Below are 6,056 nucleotides of genomic sequence, written 5' to 3'. Positions count from 1 at the left end.
CATGGAGTCGGCCAAGGCCATCCTGGGGGCTCGGCAGTGTGAGTGGACCAGAAATGCAAGCCTCGCAGCAGACTGAACCCACACCGGTCATCATCACCTCCAACACCAACATGTGCGTGGTCACTGACGGAAACTCGAAGACCTTTGAACACCAACAGCCGTTACAGGACCGCATGTTCAAGTTGGAACTGACTTACCGTTTGGAGCCAGACTTTGGGGAAGTGACTAAGCGGGAGGTCAAAGACTTTTTCGCCTGGGCCACCGCCAACGAGCATCGGTCTCACGAGTTTTTTGTGAGGAAGGCAGTCTCCTCCAAAAGGCCCACCCCGGAAGAGTATAAAAGTCCGGAGAAGCAGGCGTGGGTCGCAGCTGGAGATTCACACTCGTCCGAGACAGACGATCTTATCCACTTTGCTCTCAGGTACAAATCAAAGTGTTCTAAACACTTGGGGCTCGATAAAATGCTCTTTCTGTGTAAAATTTGTGAGAAAATGAATCAGGATGTCAATATTTGTCTGGAGCACGGGGCAGAAAACTACAGAATGCTTTCTGGGGGTCAAATTTGTAGAGAATTTGCCAGTTTTTGAAAAGCCAAAAGTTGGCAGAAATCCCTTTGCTGTAATTGATGTAAATATCCCACGCCCAGAATATAAAAAGCTGTGCGCAGTTCATCATATTCTGGTCCGGGGGCCAGAGGGCCAGTGTTCTGCCTGTAATCTCACCAATGTTGACAATGTTGATCTCAATAACTGCAATAAAGCACAATGATTGACTCAACAGACATGGCTGATGGTCATTTTCCAGGCTGGTTGGAGGACACTTTCTCTGCTGGTCGGCGCCAGTGGAATAAATGCAAGGCTGGAGCGCCCAAACCGCGGCCTCACCAGCGTCACCAAGACTCTTCTCGCGGTCTGGTCCTTCCGGGATATAAATATCTCGGACCGTTCAATGGTCTGGATAAGGGAGACCGGGTCAGTCGCGCAGACGCCGTCGCTCTAGAGCACGTGGGCTACAGCGAGCAGCTCGAGGCGGGAGACAACCCCTACCTCAAGTGCAACCATGCCGACAGAGAATTCCAGGAGAAGCACTCTGACGACACCTGTTTTGGGAGAAACCTCGGAAGAGCAGTCTTTCAGGCCAAAAAGCGACTGCTTGAGCCTTTTGGCCTCGTTGAACCAGAAACTCCTCGGAGGCTCCTGGGAGCAAGAGGCCCCTCCCGGAGAAGACTCGGGAGAAACAGCGACCTCAGGAGCCACCAAGAACGCCCATAAAGCGGCCGCAGCCCAATCAAACTAGAGAAGGAGGAGACTCTGCCTCTTCATATCCCAACGTCCATCCAAACGTCCCTGTGCCCCCGCCTGCTGGGTCTGCTGTCATGGTTACAGGAGGCAGCGCTCCACCAAGGACGACATGCGGGGTGCCGATGCAGTGGGGAGCTCCTCGGGAAATTGGCGTTGCGATTCAAAATGGATGGGCAACCACGTGCTCACCGAGTCCACCGGGACCTGGGTCCTGCCCACTACAACCACCACCAGTACAAGCGCATCGACTCAAAGGGAGCCACCAGCAAGGACAATTTCTACAGCTACTCTACTCCGTGGGGATACTTTGACTTTAACGCTTCCAGTACTGCTTTTCACCCCGAGACTGGCAGTGCTTCATCAAATACAATTGGGGTATCTGGTCCAAGAGACTTTCCTTCAAGCTGTTCAACGTCCAGGTTAAGGAGGTCACTACGCAGGAGGGAGCCACGACCATCACCAATAACCTCACCAGCACCATCCAGGTCTTTGCGGACTCGGACTACCAGTTCCCGCACGTGCTAGGCAACGCGCACGAGGGAACGCTGCCTCCCTTCCCAGCCCACGTCTTCACGGTCCCCCAGTACGCCTACGACACGCTCAACAACGGGGACAACGCCGCAGCTCGCAGCAGCTTCTACTGCCTCGAGTACATGCCAAGCCAGATGCTGCGGATGGGCAACAACTACGCCTCCACGTACGAGTTTGAGGACGTACCCTTTCACTCGATGTACATGCACCTCCAGAGCATGCACCACCTGGTTAACCCGTTCATGGACCGGTACCCCAGTTCGTGGATGCAGTCCACCAATATCAACACAGTCAACCGGCTGCAGTTTCGCAAGGCCAACATGGCCCCCCAGTACCGCAACTGGCTGCCTGGCCCCGAGAGTCTCCCGCAGCACAAGGCGCACAGCAAGTGGATGGCCCGGGACCAGATGAACAAGTTTAACATTGACTGCCGGGCCAGTGCCATCAACCCCTGCATGGCTCAGGCCACCAGCCCAGACGTGTCGACGTTCCCTGTGTCAGGCGTGCTCATCTTTGGCAAGAACGGTGCTCCCCGTACGGGGGTGACCAGGGACCAGATGATGTACAGGGATGAGGACAAGATTTGGCCCACAAATCCCACTGCCTACAATCAGTGGGGAAGGTGGCCACCAACACACAGATGGCCTCGGTGGCGCCCACCAACGCGATCCTGAATGCAATGGCGGTGCTGCAGGGCATGGTCTGGCAGAACCGCGGCATTTACCTGCAGGGCCCGATCTGGGCCAAGATTCCCCACACAGGCGGCAGCTTCCACCCGTCCCCGCTCATGGGAGGATTCGGGTTCAGGAAGCTCCTCCTCAGATCTCATAAAAAATATGCTGGTTCCCGCCAATCCTCCCGTCGACTTTGCCCCCAGCAAGTTCCAGAGCTTCATCAACCAGGACAGCACTGGACAGGTGACAGTAGAGCTTGAGTGGCAGCTGCAGCGGGAGGACTCGAAGTGCTGGAACCCCGAGGTGCAGGACACCGAGACCTTCTCGTCTGTCTGGGACCTCGAGTTTGCCCCCAACGCCGCTGGTGAGCAGGTGGAGCCTCCTGCCGTCGGCACCCGCTACCTCATCCGCCCCATCTAACGCCCACCTCTGTTGCATACCCTTCAATAAATGTTTTCGTTTCATTCAAAATGGCTTCCAGCGGTTTCTGGTTTGATGTCACTAGATTGGCACGCAGATAAGCGCACACTCGCGGGCTGGCACGACGCCAACCCTAGCCTCCTAGAGAACGGGTGGCTTTTCCAGAGAGTAAGCGCGCTCGCTGGCTCACTGGGCCCGTCGGCAGCAGAACCGCGGAAGAACCGGGGAGAACATGATTGAGTATTAAATAGCATATGGATTTCTTGTGGTGTGGTTCTGTTTTACTTTTGCAAGCACTATATTTCTAATTAACTGGCCAAATGAAGTGATAAAAAACACAAGTAATATGTGTAACATGTAGAATATCCATTGTAAGAATCAGAGTCCCAGAAAGAAATAGAATCAAACTCAGATGATAGGAGACTTTAATGGACATAGGATTTAAGGAATTACGGCAAGATTAAGGAAATCAACAAAGACATTGAGGAATTTAGAGACTAGCAACACAGAGATACCTTAACTAGCCCAGTGAAAGCTGGAGTCCATAGACAGGGACAGAAACTGGAGTAGTAGAGGGATGAAAAACATTGCCATGAACATATCTCAAAGAACATAGGGAATCTCTTGCTCCTCTCACCCTCTCATTTACTGATGTTTCCAATCGGCTGAATACAAATGGGAGCCAGCTGGCAAGATGCAATGCACAGGACTCAGCACCATGGAGTATAAAATAAGGCACAAAGAAGGGCTAAGAAGGAATCTGGGACAAGGTAGGTGGTAAAGGGGAATAACCAGCAAACTGACAAAAATAAACTACTGAAATAACCTTCTGTAATGGCTACTTCTTACATGAAGTTTTCTACTTTGGGTGATTTAATTGTAAGGCAGATCGATGCAACAACACTCTAAGAGGTTCTTTAAATGAGAACTTAATGTGCTGTGGCTCAGCAGCTCTGGTGGTGCCTCAATCCCAAATATCCATTTGCATCTCTACTGTATACAGAGGTCATGAAACCAACGGCAAGAAAAGTCATCAATGGGATTCAGACAATTTGATGGTTAAGGGAGCTCCAATAAAACCTAGTTTGCAGAGAAAAGGAAAATGGGGCCTGGTGATCTAACAGTAGAGCCTCAGTATAGGAAGTATAGGTTCTGATTTGGGGCAATTTGACCATTTCTCCCCTTATTACCTGGGAAATCTGTGCTGACACTGTTATAGTGCTGGTGGTGCTGGAACTGGAGGAAGTAGTCTGCCAGGCAACGGCAGTGCTTTTCCATGGTGCTGTCCTATCCTGAGTTTTGGACTTGGTATTGTCTAGTGGGTAGGTAATTGAACACCGAGATTTGAATACTGATGTGACTATATCTGCAATTACCACCAGGTGGAGCTCATATACTGAAGTTATAGCTGAGATACTGAAGTTATAAATAAATAAACTATGTGTAAAAGGACAATCTACTAAAACATTGAGTGTGTGTTCTCCCTCCAGCTTTTATTTCTCTCTAGTTTAAATAGGTTGCTAGAGTTGGTGATATCTTGCCTTAGGAATTGAGGAAGACTGAAAGCAGAAGGTCCTGAACTCAAAGAATCCTCTTTAAGAAAAGCGAAGGAGGATAGTTTCTTTAATAAATCATGTAGGGAAAACTGGATATTCACATGCAAAAGAACAAAACTGGACCCCCAAAAGCTAAGCCTTTTGAAGAGGAAATGCTAGAGGGAGAAGGCTACCGAGCACACAGAGAGGTCAGAAAAGTTCCCAGAGATTGGGAAGGGGATAGATATTTGTGTGTTCAGGAATGGTTCATTTTTTTTTCTTGTTGGCATCACCGAGTGACAGTAGGCCGTTACAACTGGGGTTCCTTCCCATTGTCCCTCATGGTTCCCATGTCCTGAATGTGGCGTGGATGCAGCAGAGGTCAGAGGAGCAGGACAACTGGGAGAATGATTGTCAGTACAGATTGATTGCTAACGACCAAGGGGCCTACCCGTACTTCTGTACAACCTTGCAGTGAAAAAGGAGCCTCAAGTGTAATTGGGTTGAATTGTCTATCAGCATGATCAATGGGTTCAGAATCGTAATTAAATTAGTTTACATAAATTTGATACAGTTCTTGAATAATTGAGTGTGTGGACTGAGATTCTATGACCTATTATAAGGGCTTTTTCTACTAAATTTCCACAAGTCATTGAATAGAATCTGGTTAAAAGTTTTTTAGCCAGTGTGGCCAGAGGTGTCAGTCATCTTTGTTCTTGTCCAAGTTGGATTCCTCTTTTTTTTCTACCTCAGATCACAGAAATCCTCATGTGGTTGTTTAGGACCTTTGTTCTCAGTTTCTACATATGCACCTGCTCAGATTTCTCTAAGCAAAGCCTTCACCTAGTGAGACCTATGAAATCCTGCCTACTAAATGTGCTTTTGAAAAATGCTGGGTATCTGCCCTACTTCTTTACTTTGTGTTCAGTCTCAGTCTACATCCTAACGTCCTCAAGACATGTCTCCTCCTATGTCTGCAGAACCATGTAAAAAGTCATTAAAGCCACTTTCTCTTTGGCTCAGGGGACTCATCTTCTCACATCATACTCCAAACCCCTCCTCCCATGGCTATCTCATCCTTCCCCATGACTCTTGACTGTGCGTGCTTTAATCTTGTTTCAATTTTCTCATTATTCACTTATTTGCATTTGAAAACCCAATTCTAGATTGTTGGTACGTATGAGGTGTAAGATAACATGGGGCCAGATTTCAAACTATATTACAAAACTACAGTAATCAAAATAGTATGGTATTGGCATAAAAACAGACACATAGTTCAATGGGACAGAATAGAGGGCCTAGAAATAAACCCAGGCATACATGGTCAATTAAATTTTGACAAGGGCAAACAGGAATACACAATGGGGAAAAGATAGTTTCTTCAATAAATGGTGCTGGGAAAACTGGATATTCACATGCAAAAGAACAAAATTGGACCCCCTCCTTACACCATACACAAAAAACAACTCAAAATAGACTAAAGGTTTGAACGTAAGAACTGAAACTGTAAAAATCCTAGAAAAAACATAGGGGATAAGCTCCTTGACATTGGTCATGGCATGATATTTTTGATTTAGCACCAAAAGCACAAGCAA

The sequence above is a fragment of the Rhinolophus sinicus genome, linkage group LG11 (assembly GCF_036562045.2).
Source record: "Rhinolophus sinicus isolate RSC01 linkage group LG11, ASM3656204v1, whole genome shotgun sequence".
Taxonomy (NCBI): domain Eukaryota; kingdom Metazoa; phylum Chordata; class Mammalia; order Chiroptera; family Rhinolophidae; genus Rhinolophus; species Rhinolophus sinicus.
This window is presented reverse-complemented; position numbering follows the sequence as displayed.